Source organism: Myotis myotis, unplaced genomic scaffold (assembly GCF_014108235.1).
Source record: "Myotis myotis isolate mMyoMyo1 unplaced genomic scaffold, mMyoMyo1.p scaffold_m19_p_1, whole genome shotgun sequence".
Taxonomy (NCBI): Eukaryota; Metazoa; Chordata; class Mammalia; order Chiroptera; family Vespertilionidae; genus Myotis; species Myotis myotis.
The window spans coordinates 30,716,358-30,731,475 of record NW_023416313.1 but is presented as its reverse complement, the minus strand read 5'-3'; the positions used below and the strand labels follow the sequence as shown (position 1 = coordinate 30,731,475).

Genomic DNA, 15,118 nt, shown 5'->3' with positions numbered 1-15,118 from the left:
GGGTAGTGGAATAGCATGGCAGGCCAGTTTCTTTTCAGAAGGGAATGAGATGGATTTAAGTCTTTATCAAAGACTAGAGTATGAATAGAGAGTTTAGAGAAGGTCCTGGGAGAACATTGAAGTGAAGTAGATTTTCTCCTGATACTTCAAATGCATGTAGTGATAACAGACCAAAGGAGATGAAGAATCATTTGGGACTCAAATGTGATAAAAAGGTCCTTGGGTGGGGCGGCGTCCTGGAAGAACCTGAGAGCTCCCAGTAATAATCAGTCTGCTGGGGAATTTCTGGCCTGACCCACATGATGCCTTGTACTTGCCACGTATGAAGGGCTTTAGGAATTCTTGCTTATACAAATGGGACTTGGAAGTTTTAGGTTTTTGTAGTGTCGTGGAATCAAGGAGGCTTTCTTACGTAAGAGGACCTTTAGAGTATTTTTCAGAAGCCCTGTTGGGTTGTTATATACATGCCTTCTCAGAATCTGTGAGAACTCTCAGGACAGAGGAGAGAGACTAGGAGACGTAGGCGTGATGGGAGGCAGTGGAGTATTGAAGAAGGAGTGTTGTGGGACTTGGATCCAGACTGAGCTGAGCTCTACCGGTGACTGGCCGTGTGCCCTTGAATAGGCTACTTAGTCTCCCCAGGCCAGTTGGCCTCGCCTATGCATGGTTCTTCTTTGTAGTATTGTTCTTAAGATTATAAGAATATGGCTGCGAAATTGGCACATAGTTTAATACTTGGTGTCTATTGTTTACAAAAACTTTTGGAATTTTGACTTGGAGGTAGATGAATCAAATTTAACTAGAATTTATCATTAGAGCATTCCATCATGGAAAATATTCTAGGAATCTGGGTCTAGGTCTTTTTTGTGCATAACTCAAAGAAGCTTCGCCCGTGATTGAGAGCTGCGCCAGAGTTCCTTGGCGCTTGAGTTGTACCACCTTTTCCTGTGCTTCCTTCTTTGTCCACAGCGTGTGCTATTCCAGTCACTGTGGCCAAATGACTGTGAGATCCAGCTACCAGGATTTTTAGAAGTTAGTGCAGCAGTATTACTTTAGTAGTTTCTCTGGGCTATTTTTAAAGTTAGCCTAACACTTCTTAAGAAGAATCATTTTAGACTGTCTCCTCACGTTACATGGATATATATATATTTTTAAAAATTGGAGCAGTTCAGTATGGCTAGAGTTAGGGTCAGGCTCTTTACTTTGACATTTAGAAAGGACTTGCAAGAAACTTAATTGCAATAAAGATGCATCTGTCTCTCTTTTAAGGAGCCTGGAAAAGCCTCCTCTCTATCCCACTTACTCCGCTGTTTCCTAATCGCAGGACTGATGTTTATTCAGCGTGCAGTGGTATCCTGATACTGGCTGTTGAAAGATTACAGTTCCTCCCATCAGTTGATATTTAGCTACTGTGCCATCTCCTCCCCCAAGCGTTCCTGCTGCTCCAGTCCTTCTGTCTCCGCCCCCGGGCCCTCTTGAACCCACCCCTGGATTCATCAACTAAAAGGTGAATCCTAAGCACACTAGGGCCCTTCAGGACCCACTGCCACTCTGAGACTGGGCATGTTTTAATTTTTAGTTACCATATCTTCCTGGTAGCTGACTATTTTGTTGATTATCCCTGCTTAGCCTCTCTTAAGAAGCAAAAAGAAAGAGTTATATCTAAGATAAAATAATTGGAAAAAAAGGTGGGGGGATAAGAAAAATATACAACTAAATAAATTTTTAGTCACAACATACTGAAATCATAAAAGCGTAAAAAGATGAATCATGTGATAATATCTATATTGGAAGATGCTAAAGAAAATAAAAGAGGTGGGGTTGGAAAAACACACGGTAAAATAGGTTAAGATGACTAAAGCTAAATGTAAGTTTAAAAATGTCACTAAAGGAATATACTAGAAAGGTTAAACAAAAATGTGCTATAAAAGAAATTCAGGAAGCAACCTACAATCCAAGTTACCTCCCCCATGTACCAGTAGTGGCCTTTGGAATGAGGCAGCTCTGCTAGTAGATAGTTACAAGCTTCCAATCCTGATGACTTCCTGGGACTGGATCTCTGCAGGGGGAATCGTAGTCTCTGTGTGCCTGTCCCTGGGTTTGCGTAGTTTATCCCACCCCAGCTTCACCCCAGTTCATTAATCCCTGGGTCAGGTCTCTAACTCATTGTCTACTAGCTTCTACTATTCCATTTAACATAAAAGTGTTTCTTTCATTAGGTAGTCAGTTCTTTGTGAACTGAGTTGGTCTTATTTATTGGGGTTATCCCCAGAGCTTAGCTCAATGGCACGCACTTAGTAAGCAGTTAGTAAATATTTGTTGGATGTTAGAATTCTGTGTCAGTTGGTCCTTGTCCTTTATATGCCAGAACAAGTTTTTTCTTGTTACCGAAGCTGCTGTCAGTTGCCATATTTAGCCCACTGACTGTTCCTTCAAAACCATCTAGCACATTGCTCAGTGGGCAGTGGCTCCTCAGGCAAAACCAGCCTTCCATTCATTTCAAATAAAAAGAGAGAAAAAACAACAACAAACCACACCAAAAACCTCAAGTTGAGCAAACGATGATCTAGAACAGAGCTTGGCAAACATTTTCTGTAAAGGGCCAGATAGTAAATATTTTAGGCTTTACATACCACAAGTCTCTGTCACAGCTACTCAGCTCTGGCTTCGCAGAGCAAAGGGAGCCTAGATGATACATGAATGTATGTGTGGCCACGGTCCAGCACAGCTCTATTTACAAAAGCTGGCGATGAACCAGACTTGGCCCGAGGGCCAAAGTGTTCCAACCACTAAGCTAGAATATGGAAGAGAATATTGCTAACATCAGAGAACTACCTGCATGTAACTCACCTGTGAAATGGGGAATGGGAGTTTTGAAGAAGGGGTCCAATATTACACGTTTTTGTGTTTTTTGTAACCCTTGGAACAGTGTTTTGCCTGTAGTAGGCGTTCAGTAAGTACTTACTGACTTGATTAGGGATCCAACTATATCACTTATCCTCTAGGGCTTCAGTCATCTCATCTGAAATTTAAGGGTTTATGTTATGTGATCTTTCATGTTTTTCCATTTAAAAAAAAAATCTGTGATTGTGGAAGGCCAGGTGGTTTATTCTTTAAAGATAATTGTTGGCTTATCACATTTTCTCTATGCCCTTAAAATCCTGATGTGGAATTCTGGGAAATGGTTGCTTTTATGAATCCTGTTTGTGGACCTTTCCACAGTGGGGAACTCATTGTCCACTAGGCTGTACCTGCACCTTCCACCCATCTCTATCACCTCATCCTGCCACTTTATTAAGTCTCAATTTCTCTGTCTCTCTCTCTCTCTCTCTCTCTCTCTCTCTCTGTCTCTCTCTCTCTGTCTCTCTCTCTCTCTCTAAAGAATAAAGGTAACCTAGACAATCTCAGGTGATTCTTTGTAGGAAGATAGCAATCAAAGTGAGAACCGATCAGTCTGTTTGTCTTTTAGAATTACATTTTTCTAAACTACGTATCAGGAAAGCAAATATTCCATCATTGCCCTATTCATTTAAACATTATAGATAAGCAGTAATCCTATCTAATAAAAGACAAAGATGCTAATCGACTGTACCTTCACTACACCCATCAGCCAATCAGAGTGATATGCAAATTAACCGCCCAAAAAAAGATGGCTAATTTGCATACTGCAGGCAGGGCTGGCCAGCGTGAGCTGCCATCCGGGCCCCCGTGTGCGGCCCTGGGCAGCGGGGCCCCCCGTGTGCCACCTAAGCCCCGCGCTGCCTAAGCCCCGCCCCCAGCTGGGCCCCCCGTGTGCCGCCTAAGCCCTCCGCTGCCTAAGCCCCGCTGCCAGCCAGGACCCCATGGCGATCCGAGAGCAGGAAAGTGCGGCCCTCAGGCAGCACCCAGAAGTTCCTGTTCCTGGTTCGCCATGGTGATCCAAGAGTAGGAAAGTACGGCCCACAGGCAGCACCCAGCAGGGCCTGCTCCCCGGTCACCGTGGCAATCCGCAAGCAGGGACATGCAGCCCGCAGGCAGCACCCAGCAGGGCCTACTCCTAGGTCGCCTTGGTGATCCCAGATCAGGAAAGTGCAGCCGGCAGGCAGCCCCCAGGTGGGCCTGCTCCTGGGTCACCGTGACGATCCCAGAGCAGGAAAGCGCGGCCTGCAGGCAGCATCCAGGAGGGCCTGCTCCTGGGGCGCTATGGCGATCCCATAGCAGGAAAGTGTGGAGGGCAGGCAGCCCCCAGGTGGGCCTGCTCCTGGGTTGCCATGGTGATCCCAGAGCAGGAAAGTTCCGCCCAGGCAGCACCCAGCAGGGCCTGCCCCCAGGTCTCTGCGGTGATCCGGCAAACAGTGAGCAGGAAAGCGCGGCCTACAGGCAGCACCCCACCCTGGCCACAGCTCAAGGGAGAGGACAACACGCAGTGGAGGCCAGGAGCCTGAGAGATCAACACAGAGGGGCTCCTGCTCCAAGCCTCCACGGTGTGGCTGGGGGCAGGCCCCCAGCAGGCAGACACATAACACACACACACACACACACGGAGTGACTGCTCTGAGCCTCCTACGCAGCGGGGGCAGGCCCCCAGCAGGGACACACATACACACACACACACACACACACACACACACACACACACACGGCAACTGCTCTGAGCCTACATGGTGCGGCTGTGGGCAGGCCCCAGCAGACCCATACACATACACATACACACACACACACACACACACACACACACACGGCAACTGCTCTGAGCCTACATGGTGCGGCTGTGGGCAGGCCCCAGCAGACCCATACACATACACATACACACACACACACACACACACACACACACACACACACACACGGGACGCCTGCTCCGAGCCTCTGCTGCCAGACTGTGGCCATCAGTAGGACATCCACTGAGGGCTCCTGGACTGTGAGAGGGGCAGGTTGGGCTGAGGGAACCCCACCCCCCAGTGCACAAATTTTGTGCACCAGGCCTCTAGTCCAAAATAATAGTAAATAGTACAGATGTAAATTTTTACCACCGTACCTAAATTTTTTTTTCAGTTGAACTTTTGATAGATTTTTCTGTTTCTAAAGAGTGATTTGTTTAAGATTAGGTAAGTTGTCTGATGATCTCTTAGACTGTTCTCAAGAAGTATCAGCTGGAATATATTTCTAGTCTACAAAGTGGAGAAACTTCAGAAAACACTAAAAAAGTTCTTATAAGGAATACAGAAAATTTCTCTTTATTATGTCTTAGGCTTCTGAAGGTTCCTAGTCTCTATTTTTAAGTAAGTATAGATATGTGCTAAAAACAACATAAGCAATATAAAATTTTTATAAATGTAATTTAAAGGAGCTCTTCTTAAACTTTAATGGGCTTAACAATGATCTCAGAGATCTTACTTTTAAAAAGTGAGCTCTGATTTACTAGATTAGGAGGTGCTTTAACGAATATTAAGATTATGAAGGTAGGTTCTTTCAAATTACTTTTAATATAGTACATTATGATTATGTTTAACCACGCATAAATATTTTCCTGTTTTCAGTCTGGCCCGTTTAATTCTCTGGGCAATCTCTTCATCTTTTCTTTCTACCCCAGCTGGCACTCTCCTTCCTAAGTGTGATTTTTGTCTTTACATTTAGTCGCCTCTGCAGTTGGACACTTCCTTTTCTTTTCTGATGTAGACTCTTCCTCTTATACTTCAGTACAGCCTTGTGACTCACTCCTTTGTTTTAAAGTTGTGAAGAGTGTTCTCAAAGGTGGCTCAAACAATAAAAACCTCTAGTTGATTGTAAATTTCCCATGCTACTGACAAAGGAGGAAAAATTCAGAAAGGCAAGTGTTGGCGGGAATTAGTGAGCCTTCACCTTGTGGTGGCTGCTAAGGTGACTATAGGTCCTCATAGGCCTTGGAGAGTTGACGGTTTACATCTCTGTCCTGGCGTGTTGTTAATAGTGCCTATTTCCACCCTCAAAAAATGTCCTGCTTTGGACAATACATTTTATTTTCATCCTGTTCATGTTTCTTAGAATTTTTCTTATACATTCCCAGTAATGCATGCTCCCCTTTCTTCCCAATACATCTGTATACCATATATCGACAATGAAAGTACCTTAGTATTAACAATCTAGTTTCTTTGTAGGTGATGAATAGACATTGTGTGCATTGTAAAAATATAAATCCAGTAACTAGCAGCCTTTTGAATAGAAAATTTTAAATCTGGATTTTTTAAAGCAGAATTTTCAAAAATTATTTCACAAACAATTTCTGGAATCTCAATAATGAATTTCAAGTATACTCAGAAACAGGTGGGTTTTTTTTCCATTGAAGAGGTAACTGTCTTACCACTGGGCCAAGTCATATCAAATTGGTATGGCTAAGGGCAAAGAAGAAAGTATGATTACGGGGTCTGGACTGCTTCATTTTAAGCAGAGGAAGCATTTTTTAAAATTTTTATGTGTGAAATATATAAAAAGAACTTCAACCAAAAACTAGGAACAATTGGTCTATTAATAAATACCCTGTGTCAGGAAGGTAACAGTAATTGTACCTCACGGCATACGCAAGCAATGGAATTGCTGCATAGGTAACCACTCCTGAAATACAAAGCTTAGTTAAAATGCTTCTTTACTGCTTTATGTTGCTAATTTGAGAATACATTGTTGCATTGGTCCAACCTGTGACATTTGTAGAAAACTTACCCTTTTATAGCTATAACCATTAGTTCAGAGACTTGACATATAATTCTGAAATAAGCATTTAATTTGGACATGACCTGAAACTTTCCTATCCAGAAATCTAGATGGAATTCTGGTTCAAGTGTTTGAGGAGCAGATCCCCCTCAACACTCACCTGTTTATTTCATTTGTCCTTTTGTAGTGCTGGATTTGAATTATTGTTACCTTGTTGTTATTTTTCTTCAGTTCAGCCGAAAGCCATTAATTTGTGGTTATTGTTGGCTAGCAAGTACTTGAAAATAAGAAATTCAATTTCCTCCCCTCATCAGTGGAGAAGAGAGCTGGAAGGCTTGTGGGGTTGGTTGTCTGTCCCTACGTTCTCCTCTCATCTCTAGTCCTGACATCCCTTTTGTATTATATAGCCAGAACTCTTCTTGATGTGACCTATGTATGTTTAGTACCGTCTATGCAGTCACCTAAGCCTAAGGGTCACTTTTGAGTAGTTCGGCTTTAATTTTTTTACCCTGTGTATTCTAAATACATCAAGAAGTATGTCTAATGAAAAAATTGGAATCTGTCTTCTTCCCCTCCTTATTGCCTTTTCCTGAATTGTTTTAAGTATATTATTAATTTTTTAAGTCATTATTTCTCACCTTAGCAACTTAAATAGCCCATTGAGCCCCGCCTATGTGGTTAAGTGTAGTGTGGACCCATGAATCAGGAGATCACTGGTTCTATTTCTGGTCAGAGCATATGCCTGGGTTGTGGGCTCCATCCCCTGTGAGAGGTGAGTGGGAGGCAGCCGATCCATGGTTCTCTCTCATTGATGTTTCTATCTCTCTATCCCTCTCCCTAAAATCAATAAAAACATATCCCCAAAACTTACTAAAATAAATAAATGGCCCATTGACTTCTGTTGTGTTCTCCTCCAGTCCATTCCTTACCTAATTAGTCAGTTTCCTGCTCAAAACTCTTCTATAGCACTTGATGATCAACTTCAGTATTTCCCTAGAGCCTTATGGGTATTTCAGGGCTTCTTTGTGAATCTCCTCAGGCAAGTGGAAGAACCAAGTGGATAGGAATCTGGTGCTCTAACCCTGGTCAGCCAGAGTTACTTTGATTTTAATTTAGAAAAAAAAAAAAAAAGAATTTTTTAACACTTCACAAATTTGCATGTCATCCTTGCGCTGGGGCCATCCTAATCTTCTCTGTATTGTTTCAATTTTACCATATGTACTGCCAAAGCGAGCACAATCTGTTTTCCTTTTTAAGATTAAGCATAAAGATTCATTCTTCAGAAGAGGGAGACACACATAGCCACACCCACACTCTAGCTCCACCTTTGGGTCCTAACCCTCCCAAGGGCACAAAGATCTATTTTAGTTATTAAATTATCCTTTAGCACCTCTCATGGTGCTCTGCACAGTGTTTAGACCATTTATACTTAATATAATTGGTGACATGATTGGGCTTAAATCTATATTGCTATTGTTTCCTATTGTCGCATCTGTTATATTTTCTTTTTTCCATTCTTTCTTTGTCTTCTTGTATATATTTTTAGTATTCTAATTTATTCGACTATTGCTTTATTAAATTCTCTTTTTGAGCTACTTGCTTTAGAGCAGGGGTCCTCAAACTTTTTAAACAGGGGGCTAGTTCACTGTCCCTCAGACCGTTGGAGGGCCGGACTATAGTTTAAAAAAAAACTATGAACAAATTGCTATGCACACTGCATATATCTTATTTTGAAGTAAAAAAACAAAACTGGAACAAATACAATATTTGTCTTTGCATGTGGCCCACGGGCCGTAGTTTGAGGACCGCTGCTTTAGAGTTTACAAAATCAATTTGAACTTATCATCCTTTACTTTCAAATAATAGCATAACATTTTATGTATAATAAGAACCTGAAACTTTATACTTCTTTCTCCCCTCCATTTTTTTTGACTATTATAGTCAAACTAGGGGCCCAGTGCATGAATTAGTGCACCTTGAAAGGAGCTGTGATCTGCGAGGCTGCAGTGGGCACAGGGGTGGGTCTTGGCCCATCCTCCGAGTCCCCACCTGGCCCCCTCCTGTCCCCTGTCTGCTGGCAGCCTCACTCGCGCTGCTGCCGCTCCCACAGGCTGACGACGCCAATCCAACTCGCACCCACTGATGGCGGGGAGTGATTAGGGCCAGCACTGGAAGCAGGTGCAAGTGGCATCTGCTGCCCTGATCACCCCTTAGGAGCAGGGGGAGGTGGAGAAGCCCTCAGGGGCAATCGGGACCAGCGCTGGGCACTGGGGGCTGGCAGCAGGTGCGAGCGGCAGCTCTGCTGCTGGCTGCAGGTGCGAGCGGGGCCAGCGTCAGCAGTGGGTGCAAGTGGTGGCTCTTGCACCAGCAGCAGGTGAGAGTGGGGCCGTCACCAGCAGCAGGTGTTAGAGGCAGCTGCCGGCCCCAATCGCCCCTCAGGAGCACGGGGAGGTGGAGAAGCCCTGAGGGGCAATCAGGGCCGGCACTGGGTGCTGGCAGCGGGTGCAAGCGGCGGCTCTGGCTCCAGCAGCCGGTGTAGGTAGGGCTGGCACCGGCAGCAGGTGTGAGCGCCGGGCGGGACCGCAGCGCATGGGAGCAAAGAATTTTCAGTAACCACCAGAGGCTCACCCCGATGACAGCAGCCGGTGCCCTGCCTTGGTCTGGAGTCCCTGCTCACCTGTTCCACCATCCTGCCACGGTCAACGCCCGCCATGTTTTGTGCGTGCCCCCTGGTGGTCAGCACATGTCATAATAACCAGTTGTTCAGTTGTTTGGTCTATTTGCATATTAGCCTTTTGTTATATAGGATGTTTTATTTCTTCATATGTTATAAACCTGACAGTACATTGTTAACCACTTTTGCTTGAAGCAGCCAGTTAACTTAAAGACAATTTAAAATGAGAAATAAAAGGTCTTTTCTTACCTTTACATTTGCCTTTTCTGGCACTCTTCATAATTTGTATGGATTCAGGTTTTCATCTTGTATACTTTTCTTCCTGCCTGAAGAACTTTATGTAACATTTTTTGTATGTAGACCTGTTGGTGATAAATTCTTTCAGCTTTTGTCTATCTTGGAAAAGTTTTTTGCTTGTTTCTTGATAGGATACTTTCACTGGATATAGAATTGTAAGTCACCAATTTTTATGGTTTAAGCTTTTCAGTGATATCATTACAACTTCTGCCTTGTATAGTTTCAGATGAAATGAATGTGTTCATTTTTATCTTTGTTCCTCTGTATGCAATGTGTCATTTTCCCCCCCGATTTTAAGATTTTTCTTGTCATTTGGTTTTCAGGAGTTTGATTATGGCATACGTTGGCATGTGTTCTTTTAGTACATGAATCCTTGCTTGAAGTTTGACTATTTTGGATTTGTGGGTCTTCATCAATTTTTTAGAATTCTGATCATTATTTCTTCAGGTAGTATTTTCTCTTCCCTTCCCTGAGATTCCAATAACACATATGTTAAACTATTGGATGTTCTTGCGAAGGTCAGCGAGGCTTTATGCATTTTTTTCACCGTTTTGTTATCTGTTCTTGACTTTGGAGAGCTACTATTTCCATTTCTCCAAGTTTACTAATCTTTTGTTCTGTGGAATCTAATCTTTTTTAGTTCCATGCAGTGAATTTATTGTTTAAGATATTTTGTATTTTATCTCTCAGAATTCTATTTCAGTCTATTTTTATATATTCTCTTTTCTCCTCATTGTGTTTCCTTTTTCATTCAAGTTTTTGAGTCTATATATAATAGTTTTTTAAGAGCCCATATGCTTAATCCCATCATCTCTGTCATTTCTAGATCTGCTCAATTGACTAATTTTATGGGTCACATTTTCCTACTTCTTGACACATCTAATATTTAATTAGATGCTAGACATAAATGTTGGACTTTGTTACATTCTTTTAAAGTGTTGTTCTTTGTTCTGGAAGGCTGTTACTTGCTGATAGCTTGATCTTTTGAGGTTTGCTTTTGATCTTTTGAAGCTATGTTAAGAAGGGTTTAAAGTAACCACTGGCCCATTAGTAAGGCATGACACTTCTGAAGTATCTGCAGAATGCCCTGGGTATTCAACTATAATAGTTTCTCCGAGTTTCCTTGTTTTTGATGATCTCGAGTATTGGCTGGGTATTTTTTAACTGTTCATTTTGGGTTTATATGATGTTTTCTTCATACGTAGACTGGGGCTTTAGGTTTTAGGAAGAACACAGAGGAAAAATGCCATTTTCATCATCAAGAATGTGTGCTCTTACTTTATCACTGATGAGTTTAATCTTGATCTCCTGGCTCAAGTAGTATTTGTTAGGTTTTTTTCACAGTAAAATTCCGCTTTCCCTCTGCTATCTATATTGTACCCTTCCAAAGAAGGCCACTAGTATAGCTCATGTTTTTAAGGATCCGGGAGTAATGCTCCTCCTTGATATTGAAGTATCTACATAAATTATTTAGAATTCTTCTGACTGTGTATCATGGATCCCCAAGACCATCCTCACATTTAATGATCTGCTAGAAGGACTCGCAGGTCACAGCGTGTCCTTGTACTCACAGCTATGATTAAGAACAGCAAAAGGACAGTAAGCAAAATCAGCAAAGTGAAAAGGCACGTTGGATGAAATCCAGGGGAAACCAGGCACAAGCCTTCAGAGTGTCTCCCAGTAGCACCATAGAGGAGGCAATTGATTGCCCAGTATTGAGCTATGACACCATGGGTGAAATGTGACCAGCCACGGAGCTCAGTAGAGACTCAGTGCCCAGGATTTTTACCAGGGCTGATCACATGAGTATCCAGTGCCAGGCACATACCCACATTTTAGACTCCCTAGCCTAGAGGAAAGCAGATGTTCAGCATAATCTGTATTGTTTGTACCAACAGTTTAGGCATAGTGTGAGCCACTCATGTCAGTGCTGGGAATGGTGGGGGCCTTCTTGAAATCTAAGTGCTTAGATGCTAGCCAAGGGTCAGTCTTGTAAGCAGGACTTTCAAAGGATACCAGTCAGGCCTGCTGGGTTAACTTTTTTTCTGAACAATGTGGATTGATCTCTTCTTATTTTTGTATGTAATCATTACTTTATATCAGTATAGATTCATGGATATTTATTTTATAGTTTGGGTTATAGTCCAAAACTACGTTACTTATTTTGTTGCTGAAATTGCTATAGCAGCCCTTTCATACTTTTGACCCTAAAGGATGCTCTAGTCCAGGGGTGGGCAGACTTTTTGACTCGAGGGCCACAATGGGTTCTTAAACTGGACCAGAGGGCCGGAACAAAAGCATGGATGGAGTGTTTGTGTGAACTAATATAAATTCAAAGTAAACATCATTACATAAAAGGGTACGGTCTTTTTTTTTTTTTTTAGTTTTATTCATTTCAAACGGGCCAGATCCGGTCCGCGGGCCGTAGTTTGCCCACGGCTGGCCTAGTCAGTGGTCAACAAACTGCGGCTCGGCAAACCGCGGCTCGTGAGCCACATGCGGCTCTTTGGCCCCTTGAGTGTGGCTCTTCCACAAAATACCGACTTCTGCGCATGGGCCACGAAGTTTCAATCACACTGTACGTGCGCGCCTGCACGTGGTATTATGTGGAAGAGCCACACCCAAGGGGCCAAAGAGCCGCATGTGGCTCACGAGCCGCCGTTTGCCGACCACGGCTCTAGGTTATTTTATGTGCTTAAGTCCTAGAATCAGCCATTTCTCCAAGAATCCTGCTTTTTTTTTTTTCTTTTCTTTTTTATTAAAAATATATTTTTATTGATTTCAGAGAGAGGAAGGGAGAGGCAGAGAGAGATAGAAACATCAATGAGAGAGAAATGTCAATCAGCTGCCTCCTGCATGCCCCTACTGGGGATCGAGCCCAGAACCCGAGCATGTGCCCTGACCTCTTGGTATGTGGGACAGTGTTCAACCACTGAGCCACACTGACCAGGCACTCCTGCTTCCTTTCTGTAATGAAGTTTAAAAATGTTCAAACCTTCATTGTAGAAAATGTGGGAAATGTAAAGAGTGGGCAAAAATAGGTTTACAGTTGTTCATATGGAAAATACTAATGTAAGAATAACCTGTAAAATCTAACTTTAAAAATAAACCCTGGAATTAATTTTATGCATCTGTGTCCCAAAGAAACCGTTACTGGCTTTGGCTTTGTGTACATAGTGTCAGGCTGATTAGATAAAACAGAAACATTAAGTTTATTCTTTTCCATCCATGTAAACAAAACTCAAGCAGAAGAAAATCCTTTTTTTAAGGTGGTGAGAACATTACTTACTATTTACCACCCCACCCCAAAGTGATCATGCTCTGATATTCCGTGAAACAGTTTTGCTTGTTAAGAGTTTATGTAAAGGTTTACTAGGAGTGGACGTTAGTTTCTTTGGTGTGACATTATAGCCAAGTGGTATTAAGTAGCTTTTATTTTTATTTTATTTTTTTAAAATATATTTTATTGATTTTTTACAGAGAGGAAGGGAGAGAGATAGAGAGTTAGAAACATCGATCAGCCGCCTCCTGCACATCTCCTACTGGGGATATGCCCGCAACCCAGGTACATACCCTTGACCGGAATCGAACCTGGGACCTTTCAGTCCGCAGGCCAACGCTCTATCCACTGAGCCAAACCGGTTTCGGCAAAGTAGCTTTTAAAATTTGTTGGAGGCTCGTAGGCTTAGCTCCATAGGGGGAGGGAAAAAATATGGCAACATATGTAGTGTATGCCTCCTCACTTGCTGACATGGTTCAGTGCTGAGTATTAGCATTTAATGGTGTAGCTTATATAGGTCTAGATCAGCTTATTCTCTTAACCTGCTAACAGCTGTTCGATGAAAAGACTGTATTTTCAAATCACTTTGGAGAATACTTCAGTTAAAAAAGAAAAATTATACCCCTGACCGGTTTTTCTCAGTGGATAGAGCGCCGACCCGCGGGCTAAATGTTCGCAGGGTCGATTCTGGTCGAGGGCACACACCTTGGTTGCAGGCTTGATCCATGGCCCCTGTGCAGGAGACAACTGATGTTTCTCTGTCTCTCCCCGTCCCTTTCACTCTCTCTAAAAATCAATGGAAAAATATCATTGGATGAGGATTAACAAAAAGAAAAATCATATTGTTTTGTGTACAACTAGAGCCTTTGTTTTGTCGACATACATCGTTGTTGAATGAGATGTAGTAGGAGGTGATTTTGGACTGTGGAATGCCCTTTATTCATGTTAACACCTTGAAGCATTTGTGTTCCACTAGACCAGGGAAACCTCGCCCTTAACTGATCCTGAGCTGTCTCCGATCGCGTTCAATCAATGGTGTTGTGTTACGGGAATCCTCTGTGGTTAGCTCTTGCAGCCCTGGTTTGAATTTAGGTTTTGGGCCTGTTCAGGAATAGGAATGGCCTAGACTTATTCCAGATTTCTTGGGCTGTGCTAAAGAAATGCAAGCTTTTAATGACACTCCCAATAATACTATTATCACTGAATATGTCTTAATGAATATGATTTTCCTTTTCCCTTAGTGTATGATACTTGTACATGGAAGAATGTTCTTTTAGCTTTTAATACAGTGCCTAAATTTATTCAGTTCTAACTTTGATCACTGAATTTAATTATTTTTGTATGGTATGTAAAGAATACAATTGTATAGATGAGTCAATACAAAAATAATGCCACATATGGAAAAACACATGTCTTATGACCTTCAAAGTCATAGTAAAATGATTATGAGGTCAAGGCATTTTCCTTCTGCTGTCAATATAAAATAGTTTTGTCGGGTTTGATTTGGAAATTTTTCTACTATTTTGAAGAGTAGTTAAGCTTTTACCAGGGCCAGTTTTCAGTTTTAAAAGTTTCTATAGAGTTTTAAAGATGTGCATTTTATTTGACTGGAGGATTTCTTGCTGTTCATTGATAGTCTAAGATGTTCAGGGGAATTTGATGCTATTTTAGTAATAGAAGACCCTGTTTTAAAATAACCCCATTATTATCAGAGAGGTCTCTCTGTTGAATCAGTTGCATGCAGCAGAGGAAACTTTGTCCTGAGCTGAGCAGTTTTGGAGCTGATGGAGGCTCGGCCACGGTGTCCATTACATCATCTTTTCAGCCCAGCAGCCAGCGTTCTCTCTGGTGGGTTAAGTGAGGCGGTGGACCCTGCATCATCACAAGCATGCGGAGAGAGTCCCTGCTTACTGCCTGCGTGTGTAGAGGGGTGGAGGGAATTTACTACTGAGACCTCTCAGAGAAAACTGGTAGTGGAGTGGGGTACATACCACTGTGGTTTTTGTTCTGGTCAGCTATTACAGGGAGAGATTTAAAGATACGTCAGACTCGAATTCACTTTTTATTCCTAAAGCCCTTAGCTGGTGAGAAGCTTGGCATCCAAGGGCAGAGCTCTACCCTTGTCTGTTTACTCGCACTAGTGACTCCCCTGAAAGCAGCTGGGGACACAGCTCATCAAAACTGGTAACGGGAACATAAAC

The 15,118-nt window shown here is 42.5% G+C and overlaps 1 protein-coding gene and 1 non-coding gene across 11 annotated transcripts in view; one reads left to right on the top strand and one right to left on the bottom strand.

Moving 5' to 3' along the window:
- FRYL (FRY like transcription coactivator) overlaps window positions 1-15,118 on the top strand; it is a 246,965-nt gene that overhangs the window by 75,587 nt on the left and 156,260 nt on the right. The gene's annotated exons all lie outside the window — the stretch shown is intronic.
- On the bottom strand, window positions 7,797-7,903 carry LOC118661251. The gene has a single exon (XR_004969234.1). It is a non-coding gene; the product is annotated as a U6 spliceosomal RNA (small nuclear RNA).